Consider the following 12,646-nt stretch of genomic DNA (forward strand, 5'->3'; position numbering starts at 1 on the left):
ATATTGCTCATGAAAATGCTCTTGATTGGAACTAAAATGTAGGACCACTCCATTAAATTCAAATGCTCTTACTGCCTTAATGATTCCTCAAAGTAAGGAAAGCTGCTTTTGCTGACCTCTGCATTTGGAGATTTCCAATCTTAATTTCTCTCTGTCCACTGCCAGTAAAACTCAAAGCTGTGGGGATTCAGGTTAAACCATGAAAACTGTCTGAAAGGTAGAAGACAACAAGTACCCATTACAATAATTATATTGGTGTAGGGGAAGGGGAGTAGTACTGGATGGGGTGTGTCAGGGCTTGGTGTCGGTGCCACTACTGCTTCTCATTTACATAAATGACTTGGATTCAGAAATTTAATGCAAAGTGACCAGATTTGCTGATGACACCAAACAGGGAGGGGCAGTGGGATTACAGGCAACAGCTCAGAAATTATTGAATGAATTGGACAATGTGGGCAGATTAATGGCAGGTAAAATTTAATGTAGACAAGTGCAAAGTGCTACATATAAGAAAGAAAAATAAATGGCACACATACTCCATAAATGGTGTTGAAATAGCTAAGGATTAATAAAGTCTTAACAGATTCTACATGAAAAATGTCCAACTAATGCAAAATAGCAATCAACAACACCAAGACAATTTCAAACTACATACTCAAAGTAGTTGATTATAAGTTAGAGGAATTACTGTGGTCCAGTCAGATCACCCTTGAGTATTACATTCAAGAAATAGCTAAGGATATAACTGAAAGAGATGTAGGAGTCTTAGTAAATTCAATATAAAACATATAATCTAAACATAAGGTTTAGATTAGCTATGGAAAAAGATAGGGAGCAATCTAGAGTAAAAATACTTAATTGGAGGAAGGCCAATGTCAGTGGGTTGAGAATGGATCTGGCCCGGGTAAACTGGAATCAAAAATTGGCAAGCAAAACTGTAATTGAACAATGGACTGCCTTTAAAGAGGAGATGGTTCGGGTACAGTCGAAGTACATTCCCATGAAGGGGAAAGGTAGGGCAACCAAAGTCAGAGCTCCCTGGATGACAAAAGAGATAAAGAGTAAGATGACACAGAAAAAGGGGGCGTATGACAGATGTCAGGTTGAGAATACATGTGAGAACCAGGCTGACTATAGAAAGTTCAGAGGGGAAGTGAAAAAGGAAATAAGGGGGGCAAAGATAGAGTATGAGAATAGATTGCCAGCTAACATAAAAGGGATTCCAAAAGTCTTCTATAGGCATATAAATAGTAAATATGTAGTAAGAGGAGGGGTGGGGCTGATTACGGACCAAACAGGAGACCTACACATGGAGGCAGGTACTAAATAAGTAATTTGCACCTGTCTTTACCAAGGAAGAAGATGCTGCCCAAGTCATAGTTAAAGAGGAGAGAGTTGAGATACTGGATGGGATAAAAATTGATAAAGAGGAGGTAATTTACCAAGGAAGAAGATACTGAGATACTGGATGGGATAAAAATTGATAAAGAGGTACTAGAAAGGCTGGTTGTACTTAAAGTAGATAAGTCACCAGGACCGGATGGGATGCATCCTAGGATGCTGAGGGAAGTAAAGGTGGAAATTGCAGAAGTACTGGCCATAATCTCCCAATCCTCCTTAGATATGTGGGTGGTGCCAGAGAACTGGAGAATTGGAAATGTTACACCCTTGTTCATAAAAATGTGTAAGGATAAACCCAGCAACTACAGGCCAGTCAGTTTAACCTTGGTAGTGGGGAAGCTTTTAGAAATGATAATCCGGGACATAATTAACAGTCATTTGGACAAGTGTGGATGAATTAAGGAAAGCCAGCACAGATTTATTAAAGGCAAATCATGTTTAACAGTGAGGAGGAGATTTCAAGTGGACAAAGACAGGCTGGTGGAATGGGCGGACACGTGGCAGATGAAATTTAACACAGAAAAGTGCGAAATGATGCATTTTGGTAGGAAGAACAAGGAGAGGCAATATAAACTTAAGGGTACAATTCTAAAGGGGGTATATGAACAGAGGGATCGGGGGTATATGTGCACAAATTGTTGAAGGTGACAGGGCAGGTTGAGAAAGCAGTTAAAAACGCATATGGGATCCTGAGCTTCATAAATAGAGGCATGGGGCTGCATTTTACCAGCCCTGAGGAGGCAGGTTTGGAGGTGGGACTGCTGGGAAAATGGGAAAAATTGGGAGTGGGTCCCAACCCCGCTTCCAACCCGCCTCCGAACCATCTTCCTGGGAGGCGGGTCCCCGACTCATGCAGGGACCCATCTCCTAGCGGCGGGGAGGGGATTACAGCCAATTAACTGCCTGTTAACATGTAGTTAACAGGCAGTTAAGAGGCTTTTCCCCATTTCCAGCCTGCTGATGCGGCCTTCCCGACGGCGGGAAACCCTGCCAGGGTCAGTGAGGTGAGCTGTGAGTCTGCTGCAGTGTAAGTGTGCAAATGACAGCTGCAGAGGTAGTGTGATGGGTGCAATGGTGCACAGGTAATATGACAGGTGAGAGAATGTAATGAGAAATATTTTTATTATGTTTATATGTATCTGCAGGTGACAGGATTTGATGTTTCTCTGAAGCCTCATCTGATCGGCAGAATTGACAGATGGCTTCTGCAATCTCATATGCAGCTGCCATCTGTTTTCTCCTAAGGAAAGAGTCATTGGTGAGCCTGGATGCAAGGGCTCACCTTTGGACAGTGATTGTCAGTGTTTGACAGCACCTCAATGCTGTCAAACACTGACAATTCATCTGTCAAAAAATTATGGTGCCTGTCACTTTAACAAATCTGGCAGATGAAGCGTCATGCACTGGCATCATCTGACACCGGCTTTCCCGTAACTGGCTGGCAAGCCCACAGAGCGGGCTTAACAAGGCCAATCAAAGGAAAATAGTGTCAGGTCATCAGATGTCGCTGGGGGCACGATTAGAACCCGAAGGTAGCAGTCCCTGTCCCAACGCGCCTCCTCAGGTAAGATCCCGGCCATAGAGTACAAAAGCAAGGAAGTTATGATGAACCTTTATAAAACACCGGTTTGGCCTCAACTGGAGTATTGTGTCCAATTCTGGGCACCACACTTTAGGAAGAATGTGAAGGCCTTAGATAGGGTGCAGAATAGATTTACAAGGTTCCAGGAATGAGGGATTTCAGTTAGGTGGATAGACTGGAGAAGCTGGGGTTGTTCTCCTTAGAGCAGAGAAGGTTGAGAGGAGATTTGATAGAGGTGTTCAAAATCATGAGGGGTCAAGACAGAGTGGATAGAGAGAAACTGTTCCTATTGGTGGAAGGGTCAAGAACCAGAGGACACAGATTTAAGGTGATTGGCAGAAGCACCCAAGGCAACATGAGGAAAAACGTTTTTATGCAGCGAGTGGTTATGATCTGGAATGCTGAAAGGGTGGTGGAGGCAGAGTCAATCATGGCTTTCAAAAGGGAATTGGATCAGTACCTGAAGGAAAAACATTTGCATGGCTACGGGGAATGGGCAGGGGTGTGGGACTAGCTGAAACACTCTTGCAGAGAGCCAGCATTCGCTAAATGGGCCGAATGGCCACTTTCTGTGCTGTAACCATTTTATGATTCTATATATAATCAATGTAGAGCAGCAGTCAACAATGCTAATAGAAAGTTCAATTCCATAGCTAAAACAGTAAAGTATAATCCAGAGGAAGGAGTGATGAAACTATACTCTGGCCCCTTATGTGAAAGACAAGAAACTTGGGCTTTTCCGCCTGGATAGGATTCATTTGAGAGGTGATCTCACAGAGATACATAGGATAGTTAACGGAATGGAAAAGGTAAATCCAGAATGCTACTTCAAATTAAATTGCAAGAGTAGGACGAGAGGATGCAGGTTCAACCTAGCAAAAGTTAAATTTAGGACAAATATCAAGAAATTCTTCTTCTACATAGAGAGTGATCACCATTTGGAATCAATTTCCTGATAGAGAGGAGGCAAAAACCCTGGAAGTAATTAAGAAATTGCAATGGGGGCTATAAAATCTTGCTGAATTGATGAATTCACATGGGCCGAATGGCCTTCCTCATCTGTAATTATCTGGCGATCTTTTAATCTGTGAACCAAAGCCATGATGTGTGGGATGCTGAACTCCAGCCTTCTTTGGTCTGGAATTAGTATATAAATTCCTCCAAGAATTATGTTTTTGTACTAATTCGTTTAGTGTCAAATTATCAGATTGAAAATCTGGTTCTTAAATTGCTTATTTTGACATGTTAATATATCTCTATATAATGCATTCTTGTAGTCAATAAGCAGCTTACAAAATAAAAACCAGAATCCCTATTTAGTTGAGCCACTCAGCGGTGGGAACCTGTAAAGAGCTTTTTTAACTCTTACGCATTTTCTCTCCTTCCATTCTCTCTAAACACTCTTGCCTACTTGCTGGGGTACAATTCCATGGGTACTAGTCAGCCTCCAATACCTTGCTCAAGTGGCTATTTTTCATGTGTGATTGCTGAGAGTCGGTATCAGTAGGCAATTCAAACGCTCCGCTCATCCAACCCTGATTTGGCACCTGAAGTGAAAATTGACCCCTATTTATTCGCTCACAGTCTAATTCCATGGTATATTTGCCTGCAGCTTGTCGATAAGATGGAAATAACCATTCTACAGGACAGGGACACCAATAAGGATAATTTTTATGACATTCACCAGATCATTGATAAAGAGCAGAAATTGAGCAGAGCAACTTCACTGAAGGTTTTGTGATAAGAAGATGAATGTCTGTTTACAATGAAAGTAATTTATGCAGTTAGAGCTACCAGATGCAGCAGCTTTTCGATGAGACTGGGATGTCATACCCGATCAAAGGCTCTGGTAATATTGAGAGTTACTGGGTAATGAGAAAATCATTCTATTTCTGGAGCCATGAGACGCAGAGTGTTACAAGATTGACTCGTTTGCCCTGAAACCAAATTGATGATCAGATAGGAAGTTATTGAGATGTTGTAACAGCTTTTCATTCATTGACATTAGGCTGTTTTGACTTAATACCTATGCATTCATAGCACTGGTTTCAAACAAAGGCATAGCGAGGTAGAAATTGGTCCTGGGTGGTTGCGGAAAACAGGCAATAGCGAATCGGGCGGAATGCAAAATGGGCAGCCGATTAGTTATTGCTCATTTTGCACCACAGCCCAAGATAAATTTATACCCCAGTTTGTTTTATCAAGACATTCAGACATTGTTTCCAAAACAGTAAAGAAAAAGCAGTACTGATCCCCAGTTTATACTGAGGTAGTTGATTTCAACCAGGGCAGTGCATGTGTACGGATATCAAGGAAGAAAATAATTGAGCATGATACTTCAAAGACCGAGTGATCAAGCAATGATTCCGTTAGGGCATATGATCCTACTGCCCCCTCAAGCCCACCAGCAGCATTCCTCTCTAACGTCCAGCTCAACTAAATCGCTGGTTTATCACTTGCTCTCAGACTGCTCGCGCTACAAGATGTTACTGGTCTGCAGGCTTCCCTTCTTCTTCCACCTCCTTCTGGTCAGAATTCTGCAAGACTTCCCACTGCTCCATGTCCAAGGACTGCCCACGTTCAACTGCAAAATAATGCAGGTCGGAGCATGTCACCACTGTGCACAACACTCTTGATAGCCCATATTACAGCGCACCCTCCTGACTGGTCCAAGCATCTGAAGTGTTGATTTTGTATTCTGAAGATCTGCTCAATGATGGCACAGGTACTCTTATGGGTATTATTGTAGCGGTGTTCTGTGGGAGATGTCAAAGTGGATTCAAGAGCCATTTAGATAGAGCATAGCATGTTACCATGGAGGCATCCATGCACTTGATGGAATTGGTTGTCAAGTGCAGACACTATGGACTGTCTCAGTACTGCAGCATCATGGTACTTCCCCAGAAAGCGCGCACACACATGCATAATTATTAGGACATAGTCTGCGACTACCGGCATATTTAGTGAATGGAAGTCATTCCTGTTCAGGAAGGCCACAGACTCATGGGGAGGTGCCCTGATGGTGACATTCTGCACTTGGGGGAAGCCTACACTGGTTGTAAAGCCAACTGCCCGCTTCTGCTGGCTCTTGCTGTCCATGGCGAAGTTGATGAAACAGCCAGCACCATCGGAATATGATTTCTGTAATCCGCTTGATACAAGAGTGCATGGTTGACTGGCTGATGTGTCAACTGCTGGAGCCTGGAAGGACCCAGAAGCGAAATAATGTAGTGTCGTCGTGACCTTGACAGCCAAAGGCAATACACAGCTGCCTCTCAGTGTAGGCTCCACGTCTGTGTCTGTCTGGAGCAGGTTGCACATTGTAGTGTCAGCCTCCTAACTCATTGTTCTTCGGTGAAATTGTGGTATGTTCGCCAGATTCTGTAGATCCTGTTGTGTGGATATTGGCACGTTCATTGAGCCCCGCTACCCTTGCCATTGTTGCAGCAACCTCCAATGCAGCTTCCTCCTCCCTCTCCTATTGTTTCTGCTGCTCCTGTTCCATTTCCTCCTCCACCATCCAGATAGGAGTTGCCAGAATGACTCCCATGCTGAAGAGGACTCACTTATTTGAGACATAAAAGACTAATAAACACAAGAAAGCAACTCTCTCCTCAAAATGGTGGTGGAGACAATGGAGGCACAATCAGGGCAGTAAACACTGTAGCTTTATTTTCACTCTCTTATCACCCCATATGTTAATTTCAGAGCTGAAAATATTAAAGTAAAATAACTCTGTCAAGAATTCTGACCATGATGCAGACTTGGAGGTTGAAAAAGCTGGTGCAGAGTGCTGCACAAATCAAAGGCCTTAATGAACCAGTTCGATCAGAGGAGGTGCACTCTGTACTCCATGGACTAGTTAATGGGAGAGCGGCCAGTGCAGACAGTATTCATGCAGATTTGCTTGAAGCTATTCTATGTGAAGAATAAATCTACAATGATTTATACATTTATTTATAAATTTTGTCAGGTATAAAAATAGGACATGGACATAGATTATGTCTAGTGCTGATAATAAAACCTGATCCAGCTGACTTATCGTGCTGGTTATGCTAAAGGTTTTGAGATGTTGAAATATACAGCAGCTTTAATTACTTTGATCTGCCTTAATAATTAGTTAATCTGATGTTATTTCAGCCTTTGCAGTTATTTCTGTTTTAAACTGACATCAAACTGTGTAACGCAAGCACAGCTGAAAATACTTCTAATACTGTACCAACTTTGCAATATTCCACTTGGTAATAATTAAGTGATACAATTACTAATACAGTAAGCTCTTTCTTATTTGACACCTATGGGACCAGGATGGTGCCGGTTGATGAAAAATTCTGGATAACAGAGAAATATACCTACCAAGGCAATTTTTAACACAAACAAAAATAAAAACCACTGACTAACTCGGCCACTGCGGGAGACTCGGACTCGGCAAAATGAGTGCTGGATGGATTCAGCAAGATTACCAGTTATCTATTTTGCTGGTTATTAAAGTATTCTGGATGATTAAGTGCCGTTTAAACAAGAGTTCACTGTACTTCGAAAAACTACCAACCTAGATCTTTCTCTTGGACTCAGCACAATGCACTAACAAAACCATAACCAGATAAGTGAACCGAATGAATATGCGGTTGGTGTGGTGTATGGAGATTTCCAAAAGGCTTTTGATAAAGTACCACATAATAGGCTTGCCAGCAAAGTTGAAGCCCATGGAATAAAAGGGACAGTGGCAGCATGGATACGAAATTGGCTAAGTGACAGGATACAGAGAGTAGTGGTGAACGGTTGTTTTTCGGACTGGAGGAAGGTATGCAGTGGTGTTCCCCAGGGGTTGGTACTAGGACCACTGCTTTTCTTGACATATGTTAATGACTTGGACTTGGGTGTACAGGGCACAGTTTCAAAATTTGCAGATGACACAAAACTTGGAAGTATAGTGAACAGTGAAGAGGATAGTGATAGACTTCAAGAAGACATAAACAGGCTGGTGAAATGGGTGGACACGTGGCAGATGAAATTTAATGCAGAAAAGTGTGAAATGATACATTTTGGTAGGAAGAACGAGGAGAGGCAATATAAACTAAATGGTACTAAACTAAAGGGGGTGCATGAACAGAGAGACCTGGAGGTATATGTGCATAAATCATTGAAGGTAGCAGGGCAGGTTGAGAAAGCGGTTAAAAAAGCATACTGGATCCTCGGCTTCATAAATAGAGGCATGGGGCAGGATTTTCATTGGGCCGTGGAGGCGGGATTGGAGGCATGTGGGGGGTTAAAATCTCAAAATCAGGGGGCACGAACCCATTCTGCCCCCAACCTGCCTCCATGCCAGTTTCAAAGGAGGAGGATACCCGACCTATGCTGGGACCCGCCTCCCCGAGGCGGGAAGGGAATTAGTACCAATTAACTGCCTGTTAATAGGTAGTTAACAGGCAGTTTTTAGCCTAATCCCTATTTTTATTGCTGAAGTGTGGGATTCCCGACGGCTCCAAACCACGCCAAGTTAGCGAGGCGGACCATCGGGCTGAAGGGCTTGGAGGGGTCAAAATGTCCGATGTTCAGGTGAGTGATGGGTGCATGAGTGCAGAGGTAAGTGTGTTTGGTGTGTGTAAAGTGTTTAAAGAAGCTTTACTTACATTTGCTTACCTTTACAGCCTTCCTTCCTTCAGGTCTCGGGAGTCCCTCATCTCACCGGCACAGAAAGCAGAATGGCTGTGAGCTGTCAAAAGTTGCAGCATTCAGCTTTCTGTTCTGAAGAGATCTCTAAATCAGCCTGAGAGGAAGGAATTAACTTGGAGTACAGATTGTCAGTGTTTGACAACTTCAAAGAGTTGTCAAATGCTGATATTTCATCTATCAAAAGCTGTCAATCTGTGACGTCACCTGTTGCCGGGTGGCTCTTAATTGGCCTGCTGAGCCCGCTGGGTGGGCTCAACAAGGTCAATCAAGTGAAAATCGCATGGGTTGGCCACAACTCGATGGAGGCGGGACTACAACCCCGAAAGTTGTAGTCCTGCCTCCTCAATGAAAATCCAACCCATACAGTACAAAAGCAAGGAAGTTATGATGAACCTTTATAAAACACTGGTTTGGCCTCAACTGGAGTATTGTGTCCAATTCCAGGCACCACACTTTAGGAAGGATGTGAAGGCCTTAGAGAGGGTGCAGAAAAGGTTTACAAGAATTATTCCAGGGATGAGGGACTTCAGTTACGTGGATAGACTAGAGAATCTGGGGTTGTTCTCCTTAGAGCAGAGAAGGTTGAGAGGAGATTTGATAGAGGTGTTCAAAATCATGAGGGGTCTAGACAGAGTAGATGGAGAGAAACTGTTCCCATTGGCGGAAGGGTCGAGAACCAGAGGTTACAGATTTAAGGTGATTGGCAAAAGAACCAAAGGCAACATGAGGAAAAACATTTTTACGCAGCGAGTGGTTAGGTACTGGAATGCACTGCCTGAAAGGGTGGTGGAGGCAAACTCAATCATGGCTTTCAGAAGGGAATTGGATAAGTACCTGATGGAAAATAATTTGCAGGGCTACGGAGAAAGGGCGGGGGAGTGGGACTAGCTGAAGTGCTCTTACAGAGAGCCGGCACGGGCTTGATGGGCCGAATGGCCTCCTTTTGTGCTGTAACCATTCTATGATTCTATGATTCTATGGAAGAATCTACAACAACAAACAGACCTGACTAGGCTGTCAAAGTTCTCTACCAGATTGTGACCAGAGCAGCATGACAAGAGTTGATAACGCTGGTACCAGACCACCATGTTTATGTCAGAAACTGATGAACTGCTGAAGCTGGACTATACATTATGCAAGTGATTTTTCACAATATGCACAGAATACATATTTCAGCGAAATTTAGTCTAATCCCCATCAGTCCCTGTAACTTTGAAAATAACAATTTAACCCCCAATACTGCTTTAGTTTTAAGAATTAGTGTTACTAAACGAATTAGCTGTAAACTTAGGAAAATCATTTTTCTCTCTGCGACTGCTTACAGTTCAAGTTTCTGCAGACTATCCTGTGTGTCTCAGCTAAAACAGGAAGCCAAACATTTAACCTCTGACTCCTTGACTGATGAATACTCCAATTTGCACAAAACATATGAATGAATACAGTTTACAGTGAATTTCAATCTATTTCATAATGCTCCTGGTAACATAAAAGATAACAAAGTACACCACACTATCCCTGTTAGAAGTCTAAATTAACTTTAGCCAAAGATTTGGCCTCTGACACTCACCGAGCTTTCATTACATAGGATTACATTACATAGGATTACATGGGATATACGGCACAGAAACAGGCCATTCGGCCCAACCACTTCATGCCGGTGTTTATGCTACACTCGAGCCTCCTCCCGTCTTTCCTCATCTAAATCTATCAGCATAACCCTGTAGATTGGCTCGTGGAGTTAAACCTGCTACTGACCTAGGTGTAGGCTCCTGACAGTTAGTCTTCTCACGCCTGCTGGGCTCAAATAAATAACATTATTTGAATATGTGGGCCACAAAATTTGGCAGCTTAGTGCCAGTAGCTAAGGCCGGGTTTAAAAAAAAAATGGCTTCCACCTCACTTCCCGCACGGCTCGCGCTGTTCGCCACCTTAGTGAGGGTGACTGCGCAGGTGCAACGTGCATACGCCGGCAGCATGCAGAGTAGGAAGATCGTGACGTCAGTAAGCATGCAACGCTGATTTGACGCACAACCTGCCATTTCAGTCGTTGCCGCTCCATTCAACGCCCTCTCCTAAACATGCACAGCTGAGCGTGCGTTCAGCTACACAAGGAATTCCCCCTCACCAGCGCTACTTAAAGGGAAACATCCGACTTGTAGGTAAGTTGATTATTTTTCTTGTACTTGCTCTTGCAGAGTTTGTATGAATACTGGATTGCTGGAAGACATTTATAAAGTTGTTAAAGTGAGCAACGAGTGCTGCTGGAGGTTGGGAGGGTGTTGGCTGCTACTGGAAGGCTTCTGACTACACCACTTGCTCCCAGTCATGGGGGCTCTACTGCAGTCCCGCTCACACTCAGCATGACGGGGAGATGGAGCAGAGGCAGCAAGAAAGACAAGTTGCTCATAGAGGGAGGAGGATGGCTCTCAACAGGAGGCCTTACCCACCTAGGGTCTTCAGGGAGCACTTCTACCTGCACCTAAGCCAGGAGCAGTGTGCTCGATGGCTCCACTTCACCAAGGAGGTGGTCACAGAACTCTGCCACCCCTTGGAACCAGACCTGCAGCCTCAGAGCAGGGCAACGACGGGGCTGCCAGTAGCCCTCAAGGTGACCGTGGGCCTGAATTTTTTCGCCAACGGATCTTTCCAGGTGACATAGCTAACATCTCGCAGTTCGCCGTCCATCGCTGCATCCAGGAGGTCACAGAGGCTCTGTACTCTAGGAGGAGTGCGCATGTGGCTTTGCCAGGATATCGGGCTCCCCATGGTGCAGGGTGCCATCGACTGCACACACGTGGCTTTGTGGGTGCAGCATATCAATGGTGAGATGTTCCATAACCGCAAAGGCTACCACTCACTTAATGTGCAGTTGGTGTATGACCACACCTAGCATATCTTGATGATGAATGTCCACTATCCTGGCAGCAGTCATTCTGCGCCAGTTTGCTGTGCCAGGAATCTTCCAGCCACCATGTCGAACCCAAAGGTGGCTGCTAGGCGACAAGGGCTATCAGCATGATGGGGAGATGGAGCAGAGGCAGCAAAAAAGACAAGTTGCTCACAGAGGGAGGAGGAGGAGGGCTCTCAGCAGGAGGCCTCACCCACCTAGGGTCTTCAGGGAGCACTTTTACCTGCAACTAAGCTGATGACTCCCCTCCGCAACCCCACCACTCGTGGCCAGCACTCATATAATGACAGCCATGTTACCACGAGGAACGTCATCGAGCAGACCATCAGGGTGCTGAATCAACGGTTCCGCTGCCTTGACCGCTTGGGAGGAGCCCTCCAGTACACACCGGAGTGGGTGCCCCAATTCAATGGGCCGGAAATTTGGATCGGAGGCTTCCTGCGGGTGGAAGCCCCTGACCTGCACTTACCTAGCGCGCCTGCCGTTGTGCTGTGGGCCCGCATGGGATTCCGATCCTGGGCCTCCTCCAGCTGCCGGCGCGCAGTGATTGCATATCCCAGGGGCGCAGTTAGTTCGAAGCGTCCCCTGGGATCACATGGGTCATGGAGAGCCAATCGTAGCAGGGAATCTCTATTCATAGATTTGACAGGAAGACCTGTCAAATCTATGAATAGAGATCGGCCCCAAAACCTAACTAAAACTTCAAATACATTTTTTTTTAAATCACATTTTTAAAATAACTATAAATTACATAAAATAACTATTTTAAACAATAATTTAAATTAAAAAAAAAATTAATGACAGTTTTTAGCAGGGCTAAAAATAAACTTACCTTTCTTTAAAGTATTTAAAAATAATAAACCTGTGGAAAAAATGTTTTAATTTTACTTAATTCACCACTTACCTTGTTAAAAGCAGACCTTGCGACTGCTTTTTAAAAGCATAGCTCCTGGAGAGTTACCCTCCCGGAGAAACCTGTAAAAAAAACGGAAGTTTCAGGCATACGCGCTGCCTCTCCGGCGCCCGCATTCAACCTATGAACCCCTTCCTTCAAGGGAACGGAAATTCTGGTTTCCAGC

This window comes from Somniosus microcephalus, chromosome 8 (genome assembly GCF_052327205.1).
Source record: "Somniosus microcephalus isolate GS21.2 chromosome 8, FLI_Smic_1.0, whole genome shotgun sequence".
Taxonomy (NCBI): domain Eukaryota; kingdom Metazoa; phylum Chordata; class Chondrichthyes; order Squaliformes; family Somniosidae; genus Somniosus; species Somniosus microcephalus.